Source organism: Empidonax traillii, unplaced genomic scaffold (genome assembly GCF_003031625.1).
Source record: "Empidonax traillii isolate 1590-97213 ecotype Southwest subspecies unplaced genomic scaffold, ASM303162v1 scaffold443:size705114, whole genome shotgun sequence".
NCBI lineage: Eukaryota > Metazoa > Chordata > Aves > Passeriformes > Tyrannidae > Empidonax > Empidonax traillii.
Genome location: NW_020955636.1, coordinates 371,224 through 396,183, shown reverse-complemented (window position 1 = coordinate 396,183; position 24,960 = coordinate 371,224). Strand labels below are relative to the sequence as shown.

The 24,960-nt window shown below is 44.4% G+C and overlaps 1 protein-coding gene across 3 annotated transcripts in view; it reads left to right on the top strand.

Annotated features, from left to right (window-relative positions):
- Nucleotides 1-4,256: 4,256 nt before the first annotated feature.
- Nucleotides 4,257-24,960, top strand: part of NPAS2 (neuronal PAS domain protein 2) — a 101,966-nt gene continuing 81,262 nt past the window's right edge. Inside the window, exons 1-2 of one of the 3 annotated variants that reach the window (XM_027894818.1) lie at nt 9,522-9,574; nt 15,756-15,893. The gene's annotated coding sequence lies outside the window, so the exon portion shown is untranslated. Of the gene's footprint in view, nt 4,478-9,521; nt 9,590-15,755; nt 15,894-24,960 lie in introns of those variants that run through there. The other 2 variants (XM_027894819.1, XM_027894817.1) reach the window with 2 other exon arrangements.

Here is a 24,960-nt window from a genome sequence, read left to right as displayed (position 1 = left end):
TCTCTCCCACAGATCCATCCCTGATTTTTGCCACTGTTGCCATTTCTGTTGATTAGAGGATGACTATTTGGGGGAACCCTTTTTACTTTGATACAAATGCTAAACCAGATGTAGGGTTCACATTTAAATTAAGAGCTGCAAATGACATCTTATTTCCCTACAACATGTATTGGTGTCTGCTAAATACTGAAAGTATTTGTATAATACAGGCAATCATAAAATCATCACAAAATGTTTTGGTTTGGGAAGGACCTGAAAGACTATCTAGCTCCAGCCCCTCGGCCATGGGCAGGGACACCTTCCGCTAGATCAGGTTGACCAAAGCCCAATCCAACCTGTCTTGTACACTTCCAGGGATGGGGCATCCACAACTTCTCTGAGCAACCTGTTCCAGTCCCTCACCACCCTCACAGTAAACAATTTCACATATTATCTAATCTAAACCTACTCTCAGTTTAAAGTCATTACCCCTTATCCTATCACTACATGCTCTTGTAAAAAGTCCCTCTCCAGCTCTCCTGTTGTATGCCCTTTTTAGGTACTTGGAAGGCCTGTGCTTCCAGGTTGTAGTTGGCCAGGCTCTGGCAGCAAGGCTCTGGCTCTGGAGCTAAAGGACATCCAAGGTAGCTCCTTGGCCAAGGGTTACATCTCGTGGCAGTGGTGGCACCTCATAATATAAATCTCTGGAAGCAAGAGAGCAAACCAGCAGAGTTACATGCCGTATGTGTGGGTTGAACTCACACTCAACCCCATATCCCTCCCATGGTCTTGCCACAGCAGAGCAGCAGGGTCCCTGGGGAGCCACTGTCCTCTCCCACTCTTCCTGTTGGTCCTCCACCCTGGGAGACACCTAGCCTGTGGTTCATGGCCTATTGAAAACCCTGCTGCATCATTTCTGGGCCACGAAAGCTGGCCAGCCTATTCTAGTTGAAACAAAAGGGATTGTGGCTTTGGATCACAAGCTCTTGGTGTCTGAAAAGTTGCTTACTAATATTTCATTATTATAAAAAGATTTAATTCTTTAAAATTGAACACTGGGCTCCTTGCCTAATGTTCTTACATGTAGCATCTAGCATAACCCTTTGGTTAATTTCCAAACCAAACTCAGTATTGACAGTATTTGGTAATTTTCCATCTGTCACTGGACTGAGAGAAAGGCCGTGTGTTTTGAATGGCTGGTATTTCACAACGGGATTCAGGTATGGGCTGGATAAAGCCTGCCTCACCCTCAGCCGCTCTGCTCTTTGTTAGCCTAATTAAAGTTTACAGCAGTAACCTAGGGAATGAATTAAGAAACAAACCTCAACCAGTCTCACTTGTTCACTTGTGCAACGGAGTCCTTTGAAATTCACAGGGAAAATGTTAAAACACGGTAGAGATGTAATTTTGTAAATGCACCCCTGTGTCTCTCTGATTGCCTTTCTCAATGTGGTATTTTCCTTCAGGTACTTGGTTTCCCAGCTTCTGAAAGCACAGGGTTGGATTCGGGGCAGGATTTTGGTAGGCTTTCAAAAGGACTGCAATATCAAATCATGTGGTGTATATAATCATGGGAAGTTCCTTTTCTCTAACCTTACAAGGCTTGAAGATTTTATGTTATACTTCATTGTGCAACACAAGAAAAGTACCTCAGGAACAGAAATGTCTTTTATTCCATTCCCCATGTATCTGATGCTTTATTCCCTCAGGCACTACTTGTTTGCCAAAGGATTGTTTAACCACTGTTTGACAATTTCCAAATGGGAAAAAATGCTGGGTTTCATCCAAAGGAAGGGAGGAGCTTTTCAAAGTTTTGTATTTAATCTTGGTTGAAAGTAAACAACTTTACCCTTTCAACATTAGTCATGCCTGTTGTATAAAGGACGGTGTAAAAGAACTCAGCAAAGGAGCGCAACATTTTTCCATAACTTTGTAGCTATTAACATTTGCATTGGGGATTGAATTGGATCAAAAATGTCTGGATGTGGTGTATGGGGGCGCTGGACATCACAGCGGGATAACTGGGTGAGCTGGGTGGTGGGGGTAGTGGAAGAAGCAGCACAACTCCTCGCTGGAGCCAGGGAGGCTGGAGCAACCATCAGTCCACACATTGCGCCCACATACAGACTCCCGGTGTGGGCGAAGGTCTCTGCTGGTGGTTATTTTGCGAAGATTAGCGTGTCTTTTTAAAAAAGAGGGAGGATGCACCGGGGGAGATGGGGAAACAGCCCCTGGCCCGCCACACAAATTATGCTGGCACACATATGGCTGTCAGTCAGGCCTTTTGATGGGGACAGAGCTTGCACCAGCTACTGCAACAAATCCTTCCTCTGAGCAAAAAAAACAACAACTGTTCTGAAAACAAATACTGTATCTCGGGGGGAGACCCCTTCTCCAGGTGGAAGAGATGCCTGCCAGTAGCCCCAGCAAGCCCCGGGTGCAGAGGCGGTGCGAGGGCGACAGAAGGCAGGGGGCAATAGCCGGCGGGGTCCTGGTGAGGAGGAGTCCGGAGCTTCCGCCCGCGGGAGGCGCGGGGAGAGCAGCGGGCAGCGCCCGAACCGTGACCCCGCTCCCCGGCCATTGCTGCCCTCCTTGGGGAGGAAGAGCAACGCCGGACCCCGCTGGAACCGCCGCCAGAAGCCGGCAGGAGTGCCCGTCGAGGGGAGAGTAAGGCTCCGATCACCAGCTTCTCCCCGGCTCCAGCACACCGCCTTCTCTCTAACTGGCCACTTTGCAGGAGGATTATTAAAGGGAAAAAAAAAAAAAAAAAAAAAAAAAAAAAAAAAAAAAAAAAAAAAAAAAAAAAAAAAAAAAAAAAAAAAAAAAAAAAAAAAAAAAGGCAAATTAGAGAATAAAAAGAATGACCTACTTTGAAACAAGAAAAAAAATAGCGCTCTCTGTCAAGGTTTTGCTCCAATTGCCTGTGCGGCGTTGCATAACCAGATCGGGAGCTCCTGCCTGTGCCCGGCGAGGCCGGGAACCTGCCCCAGGGCAGCGCGGTGCGGTGCCCCGCTCCGTCCCGGCTCCCGCCGCCGGGGCAGCGGGCACGGACAGGGCGCAGGGTCACCCCCCGGGCCGGGGCCGAGCAGGGGGACCGTGCCCAGCTCGCCGAGCGGAGCCGCGCCGGGGTCCCGCCGGATCGCCCCGGGAGCCGGCGGCCAGGCACCTGAACGCTTGCCCTGCCCGGCGGGGCCGGCGGCACCGCGGGGGCTCCCGGGCTCAGGTACCGGAGCGGCCGCCGGTGCAGTACGGGGATGTCGCTGCAGACATACATAAACGTGGGCACGCCTGGGTTTGCTCGCGGCGGCGGTGTGGAACCATCCTTGATGCGGGGCTGCCTTTTTGGTTGAGGTTTTTATTTTTTTCCCTGCTTCCCCTTTCGTTCTCTTCCCAGCTTCTCCTTTTCTTGGATCCTCGCCTGTCTCCTCCCACAGAACGAGAGAGAGAGAAAAAAAAAGGTCACGTATGTTTGGAAAAATATGTAGGTCAGTGGAACATTCCCTGCACTTGTGCACAGGGAGCCGGGGCGGGAGAGCTCCTCCGCAGCCCTCTCGCTACCCACCGCCACAGCCCGACCCTCCCGGAGCCCACCGCGGGGAGGGGGGCGCCGGGCGACAGGGTCCCTTTCCCCCTCCCTGACCCATTTTGAGCACCAGCCTCGGGTTTGGTCTCCCCCCCCCCCCCCTCCCCCCCCCCCCCCCCCCCGCTCCTTGCCGGAGAAGGCGAGCGAGCAGCGAAGGGAGCCGGCGATCGCTGCCGCCGGGGCCGCGGCTGCGCCCATGGGTGCGGGACGCGGGGCGCGCCCCCGCAGCGCCGCCGGCTGAGGGCGCGGGGCGGTGGCCCGGCGGCGGGGGCAGGCGAGGGGAGGCGGCGGCGGGAGGCGATGAAGGGCCGGCGGAGAGGATGCCCCCACCTCGCCCCCCGGGCTCCAACTTCGCGGAGAACTATCGGCCCCGCAGCCCCCGCCCCTGCCCTGCCTCTCCCGGCCGCGCGTCCAACTTAATGCCCCAGCGGGAGCCCCAGCCAGCAGCCCCCCCGCCCCACGGCCTCCGCCTCCCCCCCCAGCAGCCCGGGTTCCCGGCGGCCTCCCGGTGCCGGCGGAGCCCCTGGCCCCGGCGCGCGTGGGTCCCGCGGCGCCCGGGGCGGCGGCAGCGCGGCATGCGGCGGCCCCGCGCACCATGAGACACGGCACCGGCACCGGCGGCAGGCAGGAGGCGGGCAGCGTCCCCGGTTCCTCGTCGGCGAGGAAGAGTTTGCCGGCTTCCGAGGCCGGCCTCCTGCGCGGCTGGAGCAGGGGCGGCCGCTGCCGCAGCGGCACCGGCAGGCACCGGAAAAGCGGCGGCATCCAGCTCGGCGGCACCGGCACCGGCACCGGCACCAGCACCGGCGGCGGCTCCCGCGCCCAGGTGGCCACCGCGGACAGCAGCAGCAGCGGCAGCGGCGGCGGCGGCGTCGGCTGGGGCTTCCCCGCCGCGCTCCCGCAGCACCGGCACCCCAGGTAACGGCGGCCCTGTGGCTCCGACCCTCCCTCCGCCCCGCGGGGCGCCCACCCGCGACACCCGCCCCGGGCACCCACGCGGGATGCTCGCCCACGCGTGACCCCCCCGCGGCGGCGGCCGGGGTCAGCTCCCCTCCGCTCCACGCACCGCGGGGCTGACGGACGCGCCCGGTGGTGCGGGGTGGCATCGCCTCTGCCGCGGGAAAGTTTACGTGGGGAAGCACAGTATGTGCGCCGTGTCTGTCCCAGCCGGGCTGGGGGGTCCGGCCGGCTGGGCCCTTCCTTTTGGAAAAATAACTTGCCCCCCGTTCTCCCCCCCTGCCCCCCAGCTGTCCTCCCCGTCTCGTCTTGGTGATGTTGGAGGTTTCTTGACTTCGAGGGTTCATATAGACTAGACTGGAACAGGGTCTGCGATGCGATCGGGCAGTGTTTGGTCAAAGAAAACTTCCAGTAAGACCAGGGAGGTTTTTGAATGGGCGATGGCTCCTGGTGGGAGCAGAGGTTGTGCTGGGAGAGCCTTGCTGCTGCAGCAGCCCTGAGCTGGGCTCCCGCGTGTTTCCTTCCGTGTATGGAACGGGGTAAACGTTAAATCCACATCTGAACAGCAACAGTGGAGTCACACAGAGTTGTGCTGTGGTGTTTTCCTTTATGGTCACTAGCGTGATTCGTCAATTAACAAGCACGCTCATCCAGAAACTTTGCTCCGTAGTCCTTAACTGTCTACAGGATGGCAGCTTACTTTCACTCAAGTGACTCAGAAATAATTAGCGGTTATAAGCGTTACAGCCAGCAGAGGAACTTGGATCTTTTCGTGGCGCTAAATATCCAGAAGAGCTGTAGGGATCCCTCAGGTGGGCACAGCTAACCTGAGCATTCAGTTCAACAAGTGGCTGCCTCTTGAAGTGGAAAATTATCTTTCTCTTACCCTGGTGTGCGATGTTAATCCACCAAACTGTGATTTTAGTTTTTTTCCTGGCACTAAATAATTAGTGTTCACAGTGTCCAGGTGTAGCCAGCTCATCTGCTGATATGTATCTGATTCTGAGAACTGTCAGCTGTTGAGGGCCCAATCCTGCATACATTTCTGTAGCTGAATATGGACACATAGTTGCTCTGCAGAGATGGCCTGGAAGCAGGAGTATTTGGAGAAGGTAATTGCCGAGCTATGCACTGTCTCACTGTGTGAAAATGGAAGCAGGTATGTGACAGCAGGGTTATTCCCCAAGCTGAAAGCACTTCTTGCCCTGCCCCAAAGCCTGGAGACAGTAGGCTTGCCTCAAATTTTTTTCCTGCACTAATGAAGGTGTTGCCTTGCATATGTGCAGGGTTGAATCCACAGACTATACTTTGCAGAATTATGATTTTTGGCCAGATCTCTACCCTGGTGCATGCTAGAGCATTTGAAGGAGTTGTTATTTTATCATAGGCAGGAATGTTGTCTACTGTTAAAATTACCTAGTGCTTTCTAGTACAATGCTCTGCTATCAGAGGCTTATGCATTTGCTAAGCTTAAACCTAGGCTGACATTTGACAGGTTGAGTGCCTGCTGAAGACAGACTGTCTTTGGGAAGTTTTAGATGAAATGGTTCAGCTATTTCTCAGAATATGGTTAGAGGGAAGTGTATTCCTTGGCCGTATATCTGATGAAGATAGTTTAGGTATACATCATCCTGCATTAGGAGACCTTGATCTTTTCTGTGAATCTGCGTTTTTTGGCTATGTTGAGAAACCCTTTCATTGAGACAGTTGAATTCTTGTGGCTTTGTGTTTTGGAGCAGGGAAAAGATACTTGGCTTGAGATCATTCTTGTGATGGGGGTGTGCCTTATGTTGAGCCTCTAGAAGCTTCCAGAATTTTTCTTAGTTTTAATTTTGTCACAATGCTCAAGTTGCGTGCTCCTGGTAGAGGGACTGTTGAGGGCTTGACCATTGCACTCACTGAAAATGCTCTCAGCATAATGCATGCTGAACACGCCAGTGTTGTTAGGAGCTGATCAACTGCTTGTCTTCCTGGGAAGGATGACAGCATTGCAGTTGGTGTCTGAAGAGTTTAGTGGACTTCCCCCACAGTTATTCTTCCCAGATGTTGCTGCTACAGTGAACACCATAAGGAAGGAGCATTGAAGGCTGTGTCTTTGGTGACAGTGTGCCAGTGATGCCAAGGCAGGGTGGGCAAGGAAATTGCTTAGTTCACGTACACAGTGACAAGAAATTGTGGGACTAGAACTGAGAAGTATTGATGATGGAGACATGAAGAAACTGAGGAGCAGAGACTTGAATTAAGACAAAGGATTTGGTGGGGTCAGATGACAAAGCTTGGGAACAAGGTGCAAGGAACTGTGGATAGAGGTGGTAAACCCAGACCAAGAGAAGCAGTGATGGGAACTAAAAAGCTGAGACTTGTAGTGCACAGGGACAGGAGATCTGAGCAAAAGCAGTGGCTTCCAGTCTTTCATCGATTGGGGTGTGGTACTACTGATTTTTTTATCTTTCTCATCTTCCTCCCCACACTGCCTGCTGTGTTTTTCAGCCCCTGCCTCTGCTTTGCCCCTCTCCTGGATTGGTAAATGTCATTCTGATAGAAAAAACAGTTAAATATACCTCTTATGTGCATTTAATTGCTTTTCTTTCTGACTTAGATGAATTTAAGGAACTTCCATTTGTGTTTGTAGTTTTGTTTTCAGGCTCTTAGGGCAGATGCACTTGGGTTGCAGATTTTGTAGAGGGATCATTATCTGTGTAAAGTAATTTTTCTAGATTTGGCTTAACTTTCTGTTGGTCATTGATCTTATTCAAACTTGTTATTGAAAAAGTAGACTGAGGCCATGCAAATATTTGTATTTTAGCTAGTTTAATTCAGTCAGAAATCAGCATCGTCTGATAGAATAATTTTATGAGTCTGACTACTGAAGTTTGAAAAGGAAACATCATGTAATAGCATTTAAGCAGAACACATAGAGGGTGGTAGGTCTGTTTATGTAGTGTTGCTTTTGGTATTGCACATTTTTTTTGGGAAGGACTAATGCCATTACTATTTATTGTGACTTGCTATGGGCCGCACAATATATATGACAGTATATTGCCAGCTGAATTCAGAAATACAAGAGTTGCAGGGCAGAAAAGGCAAGGGGGTAAGAAGGGATGTGTTTGTGTAGGCTCGTGCTCTGAATAAGGAGCTGAGAAACCGCAGACGTGGTTCATTCTCCGCTCCTTGCATTTATCTTGTGGTGGCTCGGGGATGTTGGCAGATTAGATTGAGGGATATGGGGGCACAGCTTTCTTGGCCTTGTACATGTAAATTCGATGTACGTTTTGGGGATAGAGGGCTAAGTAGGTTTTTTATGCTTCTCTTCCTGTGTCTCTTCCCCCTGAAGGCAAACAAGCCAAAACGTTTTTAATTACACTTTGGTAAAGACATTTCTGTTCCTTTATCCAAGGGCCATGGCAGAAATCAGCATTTCTTGCATGCTGCCTGCCAGATTTGGGAGGAATAGTCTTAGGCATCCACAGTGCTAAGCGTTCTAATCCTGCTTTAATCTGAAAATTCACCTGTGACTTCAGAAAAATAAAACTCTCACAAAAAGTTAGGACACTGGTGAGGTTTGACCTTTGTCACTAGAAAATAGTATTGCCACACACTTTCCCCAGTATTCTGTCAGTGCTTGCCAGCTCTTCCTTGTCCTCTCCTTTGCCTACAAGCTTTCTGAGGCAATGCCATCTCTTTCTCCTGTGTCTGTGTGGTAGGTTGCAGGCCCAGAGCTCTGAGAAACTCCAAAATTGACCACGTTAAGTGGCGGGAACAGGGTGGTTATCTAACTTACTCCTGCCTGGGCACAAGTCCGTGTAGAACAGCTAGTCTGCTACTGGCCTGATTATGACAGAAGGTGTTTTTCATCTGTTTTACCACTGTTCTTAGGGAACAAAGTGAAACAATGGTGTGGGAAAAAATTTAGAGGATGTATATGTATGTTTGAGATCAGAATGGAAATTTGGAAGTTCAGGTATGAAGCCACTGTCATTCCAAAACCTGCAAGAAGTGCTGGCATGACAGGGCATCATGTACTGGGACATTTCAATCACCCTTTCTTTTTGAATATCTTCACATGAGATAAATGTACTATGCATGTCAGGTTGAAAATGAATGGTAAAAAGTGTATCTATAATAATAGAAATTACTTGCTACAGGTCATGATAGGTGCAGAAGCTTTGATAAAGTCTTCCATGGACAACTCAGAAAAAAAAATCAATGCAATGTGCAGATGTGAATTAAAAAACAAAAGGAAATAGAACATTAAGATTCTTTTTAAAGGATGGAAAATGGTAAAAAAAGAATCCTCATTATTTCACTGTAGAAGCTATGGCGTGCCCACATCTTCAGTGTCTTGGGCTGTCGATTCCCCCATCTCAAAGATGTATAATGGTGAGGGAGGAGGTTGAGAGGGATGTAGCAAAGGTGATCAGAGGAACAGAGTGGCTCCTTTCCAAGGACTGACAACGCTGATAAAGTGATGCAACAGAAATCTGTAAAATTAAGCAAAGCATGGAGAAGGCAAACTGGCAATTACTGATCATGGCAACAGCAGCAGAAGGCATTGGGTGCAGGAATGAAAACAGAGGGAGATGGCTCTTCACATGGCATGGTCAGACTGCTGAACTGCTCACCACAGGATGTGGATGCTGAGAGGTTACATCAGCTAATGAGGTGACTGGATGAGTTCATGGAAGAGAAATCCATCAAGGGCTATTAAACTGAAAACCACTGCCTCTAGCTTAGGAAGTTTTGAGCTGCACATTCTTACATCCTTAAAATGAGTGAGTATGCTGAAGAAATATCACCACTGATTTGCTCTGTTCTTGTAACTCATTCCTCCGCACTTGTGTCTGGCTGTGGCTTGAGAGAGGGTGCTAAGCCAGCTGGTCTCCACTGTCTGCTCTGCAAAATGAAGTGGTCAAGCATCTGCCCTGCCTCGGCTCCCGAGGCCAAAAGGCTTCTGGTGGTTTGTACCTTCACTGTTCAGGGCTAGCTGCGTTATGACGTATCAGCCATGGAACAGGCTAGTGTGAGAAGCTAGGCGAAGTGCTCCAAAGCAGAGCAAAGGTGTGAGCCAGAACTGTATGTTGAAAGTTGCAGTGAGGTCTCCTCTCAACCTCCTCTTCCCCCTCCTGACCCTTCACCATGCTCATGGTCCTCCTTTGGACACTCTCTAATAGCTTAAATATAATCTGGGACTAATTATGGTCTTTCTTATATTGTGACTCCCACTGCACACAGTATTCAAGGTGAGGCTGCACCAGTGCAGAGCAGAGTAGGACAACCCCCTCACTCAACTGGCTGGTGATGCTTTGCCTGATGCCCCTCAGGATATGGTTGGCCCTCCTGGCTGCCAAAGCACTGCTAACTCATATTCTACTTGCCATCGACCAGGACCCCCAGGTCCCGTTCTGCAGCACTTCTATCTAACCTCTCATTCCCTAGTCTATACACACAACCAGGGTTGCCCTGTCCCAGGTGCAGAATCCAGCACTTGCCCTTGTTAAATTTCATATGGTTGGTGATTGCCCATGACGGGTTAGGAGATGGACTTGATGATCCTTGTGGGTCCCTTCCACTCGGGATATTCTATGATTCTGTGATTCTATGTGCCCCAAAAAGCAGTGTACGCCACTCGAGCTCACTCCCTAGTGTCCTATTGCATAGCTGTGCAGTCATGGTGAGAATAGACAGCCTTATCTTCTTGGGTTCAAGGGTGTTCAGAAAGCAGTTCATTCAGGGAAGCAATCCCACCAAAAGGCATTGAATACTGAGATACAATGCCTGGCTGAAGAACTCTCCACTGGGAGACTGTAATTGCTACACGCCTGCCCCGCTGACGCAGGCTTCCCCAGCCTTTGCTGCTGCCCGGTGTCAGGGAGAGGATTTAGGCCAAGGCGGTCATCTTCCTTGACATGGTGTTGCTGTGGCTACAGTTTTATTTCTCTGTCCAAGACCAGGCTTTGAAATTCTAAACTGAGAACGAGATGGTTGGAAATTAAATTTCTTCAGCTATCCACTGCATTTAAGCACTATGGTTAAAGCAATAATGTTGTGTTGACTGCTATTTACTAAACCAGACAATTTGCTTAATCATCTGAAAGGCAGATTTTGAAGCCGTGGATTGCACTTAACCACGGCTGTGCTAAGCCAGAGACCGTGTACTGCTGTTCACTTAAGCAATGGTCAAAGCACAGCGTATTCAAACACAGCTCATGCCGATGGTATTTGCTGGCTTTTGGATGAGATCTATTGCTATTAAAACAGCAGCAGCAATCTCAAACTCAGCAATGTCCTAAGTCATTCTGATCATTTCTTCAAATTTCCAGATGCGAACTGATACAGAAACTCCAGTGCAGCAGTTAATGGAGCTCACAACTGCCTAGCTGTATATTTTTGGGCTACCTTATGTAATAAAATGGCAGGCCCTTGTACTGTCTGCGCAAACAAGGTTGCATAAGCAGCCTGGGGAAACAACTGGAGCTCCAAGAGCCCTCCTGAATCCTGCACGTCTTGTTTGATCTCATTTAACATTATTTAATAAGCAATATTAACCTTTTCTCCTCCTTCCCTTTGAGTTATCTAGGACCAGTTATACTGATTTAATTTCATGCACAGACCTCCCTTTTTAGAGAAGTCATCAAACTTTTCAGTCAATTGAGCAGCCTGATTTCCGGGTAGCCTTGAATTTTCTGTAATCAGCATTCAATCTAGGTAAAAATAAAAACGCATTAGAAACAAAACCTTGAAGAGGAAAGTACTTGTTTTTCACTCTCAGTTCTAATTTGGTAACCATTCTTAAAGTTCATCACTATGGTTTGTTCTTACATGGGATAAACAATTTATTATTCAAGCAGCTTTGGGTTTTTTTCCTTTAAATATAGACAATACTGTTCAACGATTGGGAAGAAAACCAGCACAAGAAGATTGTAATCAACTTTAACAGGCTTACAGATGGCAATGAATATCTTTAAGCATAATTTTAGCTCTGCGAACAATAATAATTAAATTTGATTATTTATTATCCTTTTATCATTGATGTGCAGACCAGACTTTTTCTGTTAATTCCTCTGTTAGGTGTGTCAAATTTTTAAACTGCAGAACAATTTTAATAAGGCAGCTCCCACCTGTAATCTCTGAATCAACAGGTGGATGTAACCGTGCAAAACCTGAGAATTAACCATTATCTGATTGAGTCAGCAGCTGTATAAATCTGACTTTGAGCATGTCCTAGACTTATTGGTTTGGGTGCGACACCTCTCATTAATACTTCATGGAGAATTGACATATTTGCCTTATCATGGGTTAGAATGGTATGTTTGCAAAATTTAGTCAATAATAAATACTGTGTGTAGTGTCATCAGCTGAAGATGGTATATTTTTCAATTATTCCTGTGTTTCACCCAAAATATCTACCCTAGTGTTTTTATTGGTAATTTTCTGAATTTTACTTGTGATGTTTTGTCTGTTCCTGATTTTGACATCTAAAAGAGTAAAAGGTTTTAAATTCGAGACTTTGCCTTAGACATATCCAGCAAGGGTTCCTTTAATTTATGATTTTTAAAGGGCAAAACAAAACAAAACAAAAACAAAGAAAAAAAAACACTAAAACCCAAAACCAACCAACCAACCAACAAACAAAAACCAAAACAAAAAAGTGGTCCATTAAGACCACTCCTTGGTTAGGCAGAATCTTCATCCCGTTCATCAGATAAACATGGAGTTGTTTTGATCTGTTTTATCTTGGGCTACCAAGATAAGAAGAATATTTTATTCTCCACTCTATTTATTTTATACTTTATTTTTGGTATATTAAGGATAGTTTCACATAAACAGCCTAATCAAACAATAGTTTTGTTAACCAGCTGGGTGCATTTCCAACAATTTCAGCAAGAGCAAAACTGATGAAAAATAAGTAGGTCATTCATGGTCACTCTTGTATTTATATTTTTTTTATGAGGACTGAGGAATCTTGCTTGTTTATGGGCTGTCATTGAAATCAATGAAAACTTTTCTGGAATAATTCTGGACCTTTAGTTTGATTGTTTGTAGGGTGACACAAGTCAGTTTTTTCATCTTTTTTCTTTCTTTCCAGCACAAAAGACCTTATTGTCAGCTGATGCACACTGAAGTAACTCAGCTCGTTGTAGCAATTACATTTATACTGCCTGGCCTCTAATATTCACGTTTCTTCAAAAGTTCGTTGTCTTTTTCAACAACAGAATATCTTGCTAGATCTTGCTGTTATTCAAGTATAAGAAATAAAGCTGCATTTGGTGCCTATCCTGCTGTCCTCATTAAGGCGAAACTCCCACTGAAATCAAGGAGAGTTTGCGTGACAAAGAGTTACTGACATGATTTTCTGAGAGGTCTGAATGTTTTCTGTCACTTTTGGGTTGGTTTTTTGTTTTGTTTTAATTTACTTTTTTTTAACCTCACCTTGTTTTCTCACCTTTTATATTTCTGGGTTTAATTCTTTAGCTTCCTTCAGTAGAATCTTTTTTCTTTTTACTTCAGCCAGGTCTTAGGACTTTCTGCTTTCTGCCTTGCCCTCTCTTCCTTTCTTCTCTCCTCTTACTGTCTCATACTGTCTTTCAGTTATCCTTCTGTTATCTTCACCTTCACTGACTACAAAACTGTAAAAAGTTGATATACATCATGATGTTTCCAGGAATTTAATTTATCTTATTTAGACCCTTTATATGTACAGGTGCTAATTTAAAGGTACATGCCTTAGGGCGAAGCAGCAGTTTGTAAGATTGGTGATACAGGCAGAGATTTATTTGCTCAATATTCCTCCTCTTCTTGGTAGAATCTTAGAATTTCCTCTGAAGTACTGATGCAGGGTTTCAGCAGTAAATTAAGTTTTGAACTGATAAAATAAATATTTTGCATAGTATTGCAGTCAGAAAAAAATACGGATTTTGAAGTCTGTGTAAAATGGGTTTTGAGGGTGACAAAACTGAAAATCTCCAGAGAAATGGGTTTTATTTGTAATTCTTCTACTGTGCAGTGTTATGAGCTTAGACCACATACATAATGCTTTTTTGTGCATCACTCCTCTGATCCGTAAAGTAGGGCAGTTTTGCAGAGTGTTGTAGCATATGATCAATTTTGGGTGCCATTCATAACTAGGTATTAGAGGAGGGCACAAAGCAGGGTGCTCTGGGCTGCTAAATATGCCATTAACAGAAAGAGGAGTTAGAGTGATGGCTTTTTTGGGCGTTGATCCACCTCTGTGGTTAGATTACATCAGGCAGTACCTTGTCGCTGCAGGCACTTTGCTTCCAGCTGTGCAACACCTGATGGCGTTGGAGCTTTCCCTGGGTGTCCTGGCTCCGTTGGTGTCCTGCACAATGGCTCAGTTCACCCCTGCTACCTCTTAATTGTTTGCATTTTTCAAATGGAAAGCATTCTGAGCGTGCCAAGTATTGTTATTTTTGTGCAAGTCTGACTGAAATTTGCGGTCTTTTTCAGAAGACCTAGTTCATGCTTGTTAAATAAATAGTAGGTGTATGGCTTCTTAATGTATAGTGTAGCATTTCAAACTAGAGCCATCAGCTTACTGTTTCTCAGCATCTGGATCCCTGCAGACATACTTCTTAAAGTAAAAGACATAACACTAAACTTGCTTTTTCTCCCTTAAACAAGAAAACACATTTTCTCTCCTTGTAATGGTTACAAGTAATTTTTTACAGCGTCCAATTGCATGTTACTCTGACAAACCTAAAATGAATCAGAAACTGCAGGCTATATATACAGAGTAATGACAGTTAAAGAAGCATTTCTTCTTTAATGCAATTTCTATTTGATTTTCTCAAAGCTCTCCTCTTCCAAAGACCCATTTAAACCACATCTGAACAATAGATTTATTGTTGTTGACTGAATGAGAAATTTGATAAAGATAGCTTTTCTATTTCCATTAAAAATAGATTATTTTTTTGAAGACTGAAGGATATAAGTTCAGTTTTTAACTTTGAATTTCACATTTCATTTGACCAGTCTATAATATATATATTTTCAAAGTCCTAATTGGCATTAGACTTGTCATATTTCTCTACATATTTTCTCTCTGCATATTTTTTCACAGTGTGAAACTATTAGAGGGTCATTGCACTGGTTAATGAAAGAGGGCTGACTTTTTTTTTTAAGTTGTATTTAAATATTCTTCTATGCAAATTTTCCCTTTTTGAGGAAAAAAGCTTAAAGAAACATCTTAAAAAATTTCTTTAGAGGTGCTGAAACATGCAGGTTACATTCATTCAAAATCCTTGATATCCAGTGGTGGGAGGTGATGACACATTTCAAATTTGCTACTGTATAATTGAGAGGGGATTCTATGTAGGACGTGTAAGCATAAAAATTGGGTATGTCTCCTTACAATGCTGCTGGTTTTGCCACTGAATTCTTCAGTAGTTTTCTTAGAGTGTATAATCAGTTACGCTTGTGCTGATTTAATCAATTATACTTGTGCACAAACAAACAAACACAAACAAAACCCAGCTAATTTCAGACTGTCTTTGAAACATCAGAACTAGAGATTTCACTTACAATGAAAGAAGTATTATTTTCAAGCCTTTAGAATGATTTTAAAAATGGCAAAGATATATTTGGGAACTCTCATACTTTTGGGTACCAGCAGCTGTGTATCCTTATGCAAAAGTGGATTTGGCTGAAAGACCAATTCATAAATATTGTATCTGAAGATTGCAGCAAGCTTTCATATTCGCAAGAGATAATGTAAAATGTGCAACATTTTTTTCTTCACTCCAAGAAGTTTGAGCTTAAACAGCTTGATATCCCAAATCTAATGAATGATAGCCAACGAACAAAAGTATCCATGGCATCTTGAATCACAGGCACTGGAGACCATTCTGTCTGTGGAAGCAGAAAGGTCAGCCTGCTGTGGTGAATCTGAACACCCTCCTGCACACTGCCAGGCTGTGAAATGGCTTGGAGTCAGGAGATGTCAATAAATAACTTCTTGTCACTGGCACTCTGCGACTTCCTATCTCGCAGTCTATGAGTTTCCAAGCAAGCAACAGCCTGCTCCTAGCTGTATTCCTTGGAGAAACAAAGTGGGAGTTGGGGGAACCTCTCATTTCTCTGTTAGAAAAAAATTTTTTTTTTTTCCTTTATTTAGCCCTCTTCCACCTTGATCTGTTGTTTGGGGAAGTGAGGGCTGTAGCGAGGGAGGTAAGACTTATCTTTGATCTGATGGTTCCTTTTGTTCTGGGCTGCTCTCCAGGAAAAACTTTTTTCCCCTTGGGGACGCAGCATTTCTCATGGCAGAGGCTCTGCAAACGGGAGCATTGCTGAAGATCCTGAGTTTTCCTGACATGCACTTGACATTTTAGCACAGATTCGGTAGAGCGGCTTTATTCAGGTAAACAATTAGGCACATGCTTTTCATTACATTTCATATGAGTTTCTTTCCTGAATATGGAAAGACTTAAGCACATATTTAGAGGCTGAATAGGTTTCCAGTCTGACTCATGTATAGAGTGAGGTTGGGTTAGAAGGAAAGGGAGCAGTCATCATGGTAGCACAGCAGCTGTGAAGTAGGATGTACCGGCTGAAAATCAACATGCTACAAAGGGGCCTTGTTCTTCTGGGAGGCAGCTTTTTGTCTGTATGGTCTCAAGAAGAGGAGCAGGCCTGGACTTTTTACTTTCATCCACCCATTCGTTCTCCTATTTTTCCTTATTTTGAATTACTCTGCATATGGCTTGGATGATCTGAAGTACGTTTATAATTAGGGCTCTGCGGCCTCATGTTTGGCAGTTTTAAGATTCACCCATCTGGCACCCCAAAAAGAGAACAGCGTTCTTTTGCAGAATACTTTTGGCTATCTGACAGTAAGCGAAGGTGGTGCTGTATGCTAAGTCCTCTTGAGGATTCCTCGCATTGCATCAGCCACGGAAGTTTCTGAAATTAATAGAAGTATTTGTCAGCAGTGAACACATACACAAACCTTTTGGCTCCTTCTAGCTACTTCATTTGTGAAGAATGTTGGTTCACAGTTTTATGTGCAAAACGTAAACTAAGTCAGGCACTGATGTAACCTTTTTTGCCTCTTTTGAGTATCTAAATTATGAATCTAGATCAATGTTTTGCAGCAAAGAGAAGGAAAGAGAAAGGCATTGCAGAGCGAGATCAGGAATGCTTCTGCAGGAAGGTCATTTTGGTGAGCCAGGCCTTGTCTGTGCTTGAAGGTCTTTGCTGACAAGAGCACATGTAAGGGCATGGTGGTAACTTTCTCTACCAGATATGTGTTGTGTAGTTACCTTACTGGCAGAACTAAACTGTTTCCCTGAACAGAATAGGCCATCCCAGCAAAAAGATTTTTCAGGACCGTCTTTTAGAGTTGGCAGAAAGATGTTTCCAACATGGGGTTCATTGAAGGTTCTTCCACATTCTGTACTGACAGTGTCTCCCAAGATTTGAAATACAGACTACACCTAAATAGAATACAGATACTGGGTTCCAGAACTTCCTCTGATGAATAGCCTTAATTGTTGCATTGCTTCTTGCACTTTGACCAGAAGTGTGACTACTGTGGAAGTTGCCTGTTTTTCAGGTATTATAACATAGGAAGTTCTCACTTCAGGCCAGCATTTTTTTTTTACCTTTTATTCTTGAGTTAATAACTTTTTCGGTGTTTCTCTATAGTCTTGTTTCCCAGGTACTCTACCATGTTCTTTTGGAGAGTTTGTTTGATGTGAAACTCCTCTCACTCTGCCAAAGCATGGCACCTCTTGCAAGACAACTGTCTTAAAGAACAAAGCAATAACTGGGGAGTTGTGAGATGTTCCTGGCATGAGCTCAGGCAGCACTGTACCCACAGTGTATTCTTCCATTTAAGACTGATTCCTCATCTCTTCCTCAAGTCTTACCCATTTTTGCTAAAGCCATAGTTGCAAGACTGCTTTAGTGCACTGTATTGGGTTTGTGTGGCATGGTTCTGGTAAGACTGGGGGCTATAGGATTGGCTTCTCTGAGAAGGTGCCGGAAGCATCCCCCATGTCTGACAGAACCAATGCCAGCCAGCTCCAGGACAGACCTGCTGCTAGCCAAGACCGAGCCCATCAGCAGCAATATGATTCTGGGATAACACATTTAAGAAGGTAAAAAAAGCTATGGGCCAAAATAATTGTGGCCAGAGAAGAGAGGAGTGAAAATAGATGAGAGAAACAACTGCACAAACACCAAGGTCAGTGGAGAAGGAGGAGGAGGAAGGGCTCCAGGCACCCAATCTAAGATTCCTCTGTAGCCTGTGGTGGAAACTGTGGTAAGGCAACTGGGCCCCTGCAACCCATGGAGGTCAATAGGGGAGTAGATGCTCACCTGTGTCCTGTGGAGGACCCCACGCTGGAGCAGATGGATGCCCAAAGGAGGCTGTGACCCTGTGGGAAACCTGCACTGGAGCAGGCTCCTTGGCAGGACCTGTGGCTCCATGGAGAGAGGAGCCCACACTGGAGCAGATTTGCTGGCAGGACTTGTGGCCCTACAGGGGACCCACACTGGAGCAGTGTGATCCTGAAGGACTTCACTCTGTGGAAAAAGAACCTACGCTGGAGTGGTTTGTGGAGAACTGTAGCCCATAGAGAGGGTTCATATTAGAGTCCTCCACAAACTATCTCCTGTGGAAGAAACCCATGCTGGAGCAGGGGAAGGACTCCTCTCCCTGCGAAGAAAGCAGTGGAAGAAACAACATGTGATGAACTGACCACAGCCCCTGTTCCATGTCTCCCTGCGCCACTGGCGGGTAGAAGGTAGAGAATTTGGAATAAAGTTTAGCCCAGGAAGAAGGGAGGAGCATGGGGACGGTGTTTTTAGGATTTGTTTTGCTTGTTAGTATCCTACTCTGATTTGATTACCAGTAAGTTCAGTTAATTTCCCCAAGTTCAGTCTGTTTTGCCTGTTACAGCAAATGGGGAGTGATCTCTCCTCACTCTCAACTCATGAGACTTTTATTATATTTTCTCTCCACTGTTCAGCTGAGGAGAGGAGTGATAGAGTGGCATCTGGCATCCAGGTCAAACCATCACATCCGTGTAAGACTTTGCTGCTGGTGCAAAGCATGATTTTGCCTTAATCCCAACTCTGGACACTCATCAATATGCCATAGCAGGTAGCTGATCTTGCTGAAATTTAACCTTTTCTTTGTGTGGATGGGTTAATTTTCAGCTGTTGCATTTTCCTAAGCTCGTGTATTGTGCAGCCACATAGGGTGCAGGGGTGAGAGGGACTTGAAGGAGGAAAACAGGATCTCCTTTGGAACCAGTGTGGGTTTAAGCCACTTTACAGTGACTGCTGAACTTTTTCCAATTCTGGATGAGAAGTGGGATTGGGATTTTCCTTGAGGGGAACTGGTGAGTGAAGAAATAGAAGCAAAGCTGAGATTGAGTGAAGGAAGTTGTACAGGTCAGGCAAGGAGATAGTGAGTGGGGTGAAAAATGGCCAGCAGGAGAGGGAACACCAAGAGCGGGTGGAGTCAGAAGTGATGACCAGTAGGATAAGGAACATGGACAGCATATGAGGAGCAAGGGAGACAAGCAAATTTGAGCTGTAATCCATGGCAATGAGGAAAAAGAAGAGATGGAAAAGAAGCTCCTAATACAAGCTTGGATAAGGAGGGGTGATGTGGACAACTGGAAAAAGAGGGTGTCATGAAGGGAGTGGGCATGGAGCTGAGCCTGGAACAGGGAGATCATGATGGCAACATGGGAGAAGGAGAATGGAGGAAAAACCAAGCAGGACTTCAGGCTGTAAAAAGTCTGAAAGTGGGGTTGGGAAATGGGGTGATCCTCAGAGTTTCTTGGGAAGTAGCTGGGACTTGTAAAGCCAGAAACAGAGGTGAGGACATTCTCATCTGAAGTGTGGAACTGAAGTGAGGAGTCTGAGGCATCAAAAAGGAGAAAGAGGCATCAGGCTGGAGGTCAGGTGGGACAGGCAGGGACAACTGGCTCATGTGAGTATCTGGGAGAGCATCCTGGTGCTTGTAAACGTGGTGCTCCTCTGCTGCCTGAAAGTGCAGCAGGAGAGCATCTTATCCCTACCTCTCACTGCTGCCCATTGTCCCTGCCTACAGCGGGACCCAGTGACCACTCCAGCTGACACAGGTTGTTAGCTGAAGTGACTGGAAGGCTGCTGATATTTCAGAGATGTCACAAAAATGCTAAGTAGTTTGGTTTTCTGGGGTTTTTTTGAAAAATCTAGCAAAGTCACGCACAGAAACTGCATTAAATGCTAACTGCTGTGGATGAAAAGTTGAGCGCTCAGAAATGAGGAAATGGTATGATTAAGTCTGCCTGTGTAATTTTGATTTACTCACTTTCTGCATATTTGTTATTATTCAGTACTTAATGGTTTAGTGCTTACACTAGGATCAGATGCGACCACTTCTGTGCCAGCAATGCCTAGCATATCCTGGTCCAAACTAATTCTGAAATGACAACATTACTCTCCATGTAGTAGGGTAAAAGCTTCAGTTTTATTAAATATTGGCAAATCCAGGAAGATTTTAAATGGGGACATGCATGTTGCAGGAAGCCCACATACCTGCAAAGGAAAGACTATCTTTTCTCAGGAATGTATCTTCTCTACTTCTTAAATCTTTTGGCTGAAAACAGGAATAATTAAAATTTCCAGGCAGACACCAGACAGCAGAATTTCAGCCCAAGTGGTTTGATAGTGGAAATGTTCTGTGTAACTGAGAAAGGTTCTTGAAACTGGAAAACCACGCAAGGCTTCCTGGCAGGTGCTGTCCCCAGACCACTCCCTAGAAAAGGCAAGAGCACAGGGAGCTCCTGATGAGGCTAGCCCTGAGTAAAATCCATATTTCCTGCAAACTTTCTTGATTGTTTTCATGTGTTTCTGCTGCTATGACACTTGTTCTGGTATGATTAAATCTGCTTTTTGAGATATTAAATTAAAAACTCTATCTGGTTTAAATAGATTATTAAAGTTTCTTTTTACTAATAGCTAATCATTTTTATGACTACTTTAGTGGTAAAATTTTCATTTTAAAGAACTGTGCACCATTTTTATATCTTAGAAAATACCTGTTGTATAACTATACAAAGCTTCAACTGTTCTTTCTGATACAAATTATTTCAAAATTGTCAGGATGTAAACAAACTCTTGAGATCAAACAGACTTTCTAACTAGTTATTTGATCTTCTAATTACATCTTTTAGAAACAGATTGACAAGCAGTAATGAAATTTTTAATGTATATTTATAATTTACTCTCTCTACAAAACCTTATGCAAAAGAGCTTTCATTGTCTCTTTGGATACTCCTAAAGCTAAAGAAACTTTAAGAATCTTGCTGTAGTCTTGCTTGCTGAGCTGGAATTGCATGTGCTGTTTTGTATTATGCCTTTGATTCAACAAGGTATTAACACTTGTGCTTAAGTTTGAAGTTATATTTATTGTTGAAGTGACTTGATTGCTCTCATGCATCAATGTCTTCAGGAGAGTAATAGGTCTTTTTTCTATCACATATTTTCATGCTTCAGTCCTATAAGTATGGAAAATAGCATCCTTTAGTTGTGAGCTGTTTAAGAAGAAAGCTTTACACATTTCTGCTGTGCAAGGCTGGAAAGCTCTGGAAAGTAGAATAATATAAACAGTAACAATAAAAGCCTTTGTGGTGTCCATACGTCACATCCTGTCAGATTGATGCATTAGCTTGCCAGATTACTGGCTTCAGTCAGCAAAAAGCAAGGCAAAGTGGTGAATAAAAGTTTGACCTGGTTTTCCATATAATTAAAATAGTCAGTAGATTTAAACTGATGGAAGGCAGTGGACTTGGGTGAAACAGCAGGCAGAAATTGAAAGCAAATCTAAGTTACCTGTTAGATAGCTCTTCAGAAGAGAGTCATTCTTTCATTTATCCTGGTATACGGAGACCAAAAGCTCCCCTGTGGACTTTTGAGGGATCCAGTTAACATCTGAAGTCCATCTATTACAGCTACAGTAAATACGTTGTTGTCATAGTAATGCGGTGCTCAAAGTCCGAGAGAAAAACTCCAGCATTTCTTTAGTTCGTAGTGTGAGATGAAAGGAAGACTTGACAAGAAATAAAATTGATTATTTTATTTTTGGTTTGATAGGTATTTAGTTTAAGTTGGTTTTGCAACCTAAAATCATAGAATCACAGAACATTTTGGGTTGAAAGGGACCTTAAAGGTCATCTAGTGCCAACCTCTTTGTCATGGGCAGAGAGGACGTGGACACCATCCACTAGACCAGGCTGAGCAAAGCCCCATCCAGCCTGGCCTTCAACTGTTCCAGGGACAGGGCAGCCACAACTTCTCTGGACAACCTGTTCCAGGTCTGGGGGCGTTTGGGACCCTTTCTTTGTCATCTTCATCTTCTTCGCAGCACGTACAGTCCTTAGAGTTTCTCACAGGCTTGAAGGTCGCTGTGTCTGTGTGATATCTTCTGATCCAGGCCTTAAGGTGTTTTCCTGCAATTCTGCCTTGAAAAGAAGACTAAACACGCTAACAGAATTTCAGAGGGATTGATATGAAATGGGGTAGTAGGGCTGGGTATGTGTAAACATTATGCTACAGGATGATAAGGGATATAATACAGTTACATTAAAATGTACATTCACTTCAGTAAAGCTGAAGTCCTGTCAGCTTTCTACATCAGAAAATAAAAGAAAAAAAAGAAAGGATGGCTGTGTTTTTTGCTGAATTAGAGAATTGAGCCAGCTCACACGAGGAACACAGTAAGGATGAGTGGCATGGGAAAAGCAGGATGATTGACCTCCTCTGTTTGGTGGCTGTAAGCCCCTTGACTGGCCCACTCTTCATGGCCTTGAGCATTTAAGATGCAGAGCTTGAAGTGCTTGTTCACCAAGCAAGCGAAATCCATATTCCCAAGGAAGTGCAGGGTAGAAGAGAGGCTTGAAACCCTACCTTCCTCTGCTACTTTAGTGCCTTACTGTGAGCTGTGCTTAGAGCCATTTCTAAGACAGGAATATAAAGTCCCAGTCCCTTATGGATCTATGCAACAAGTCTTTCCCTCTGGGTTGTGACTTCTAGAGAAAATTACCCACCTCAGATTACTTTTCAGAGAGTTATCTCCTTTGCCAAAATGCTCACAGTGTGTTTCTAGCCCCAGTCTCATATTCCTTGCTCACGGTGAATGCCTCATTATTCCAAAGCATGTCCTTCACTTTAGTGGTGTAGCCTAATGGGGTATACACATGCAGGGCCATAAATCCTAAAAGATCAAGCTGTGGAAGCTTAGTCCCAGTGAAAGGGGATGACTCACCTGATGAAGTGCTCACTAGTCAAAGCAAAAGCGGCACAAAGGAAACCTTAAGTGTTAAAATAATCTTTTGTCAACAGGGCTGATTCTGACCTCCTTAGTCACAGTGATTGCGTCTTACAAGTAGACCCAAGGAATGAACCGAAATTACATATGGAATAATAAAGTAGCTCTCCTAGGAGAAAGGGCACTCACTTCCAACTCTAGGTCCTCAAACTTGTGTTAAACTCTCAGTCCATTTTGTTGATGTGTCACAGTTAATGTTCTGTGACCGCTCTTTAATACACAAGAAAACAGCTTCATTTGAGAGTGCCCTCCTGGCATGTTATAAATTTCATCAGTATTTACAGGACCATTGAAATTACAATTAGAAAAAATGATGTGAAATGTCACAGGGTGTGGTAATGCTCAAATGCTGAACACGTCTAGTTTATTTTCTGGACACTGGAGTAGGCCAGCAGCCCAGTTGCTCAAGGTCCTAAGATGAAGGCATAAATATGGGGGGAAAAGCAAACACAAGGGGAAATTCAAAGGAAAAAGTGCAAAAAGGAAAATAATAAATGAAAATGTCACTTCCAAAGTGCTTGATTGTCTGAACAGAATCAGTGAGAAGGTGGAAACCACAAGGGTGGTCTCCATGCAGGATTGAGACTGTATTTTTTAAACACAAGCAGTACAAAAAATTGAGTGCATGTGAGCCATCATTCATAAAATCTGTATAAACACTGTGACAACTAATCTGGAGCCATCCATTGATTTTTAGGAAAACTCTTGCCAGAAAAGGACTGGTGACCTTAATATTATTTTATTCAATAGTTACTGTGTCAAAAAACAATTTAACTTTGCTGACCTAAATAATGAGAAAATACTTGTCTTGAGGATATTACTGCCTCATGCAGTTTTCAACCTAAACAAAGTAAATATAAAAGTAGTTTTGTCTGAGTAAGGACTTTATGATATGCCCCAAAGGACTCAAAACTCCAGGAAAGGAAGAAGAAAAATCTAGAAAATTGAGGGGAAAAAGCACTACAATCTAATAGCATGTTTAAAGCATATACTTATTTTAGAATATGGCCCAAACATCTTTCCTTACTGGGTTTTTTAAATGTACAAGTAAGTACCAGCTGATGCACATTATTAAATCACAATGCAAAGATCAATAAACATATCTGCAAGACTTTCATTTTTCCTGGAATCCAGCCTGGATATGAAAAAAAATTAGAATAGGACAAGGAAATGAAAGTATTAAATGCACTTTTTTACCTCTAAATAGACTGTAAATCATCCTACATAGTTTCCATCAGTCTTAAGGCAGCACTTAGCTGTATAGAATATCAAGTATCTAAAGGAAGGACCACCACTTCTGAGATGCACTCACTGTTCTCATTTTTAGTTTATACTGTAAATATACAGCAGTAGAATGCTAATGCTCTCTGGTTAGATTTTTAAAACACAGGAAATGTCAAAGGGACATGCTCATTCTGACAGCCTGATAATTTTTGAAGGGTGAACTCAAAGTGATTTCAGAGACTTCTTTACTCCAGAGTCCCCCACCTTGTGCTTCTGCAGTTCTGGTCCTGAGTGTTTAATGCATTATTTTTCTCCCTGTGTGTGGTAGGGCCATCCAAGCAGAGAACAAGCTAAATGCCAGGCCATATGTCTGAAAGAATAATAAAATAATGGGTAAAAACAAATGTAAAAACAAATTAAGGGGTTTTTAAATAAGACAAAATTTTCTTTCTTTTCCTTCAGACTGTAGAATCATAGACTGGTTTTGGCTGGAATGGACCTTCAGAATCATCTAGTTCCAACCCCTCACCATGAGCAGGGATACCTTCCACTAGACCAGGCTGCTCAAAGCACCATCCAAATTGACCTTGAACACTTTCAGGGATGGGGTATCCACAACTTCTCTAGGCAACCCGTTCCAGTGCCTCACCACCCTCACAGTAAAGAATTTCTTTTGAATGTCTAATCTAAACCTACCTTCTTTCAGTTTAAAGCCATTCCTGCTTGTCCCATCACTTCATGCCCTTGTGAAAAGTCCCACCCTCTTGTCATTGGAAGGTGCTGTAAGGTCTCCCTGGAGCCTTCTCTTCTCCAGGCCGAATAACTCCAACTCTCTAAGTCTTCATCCCTCTGATCGTCTTCATGGCCTCGTCTT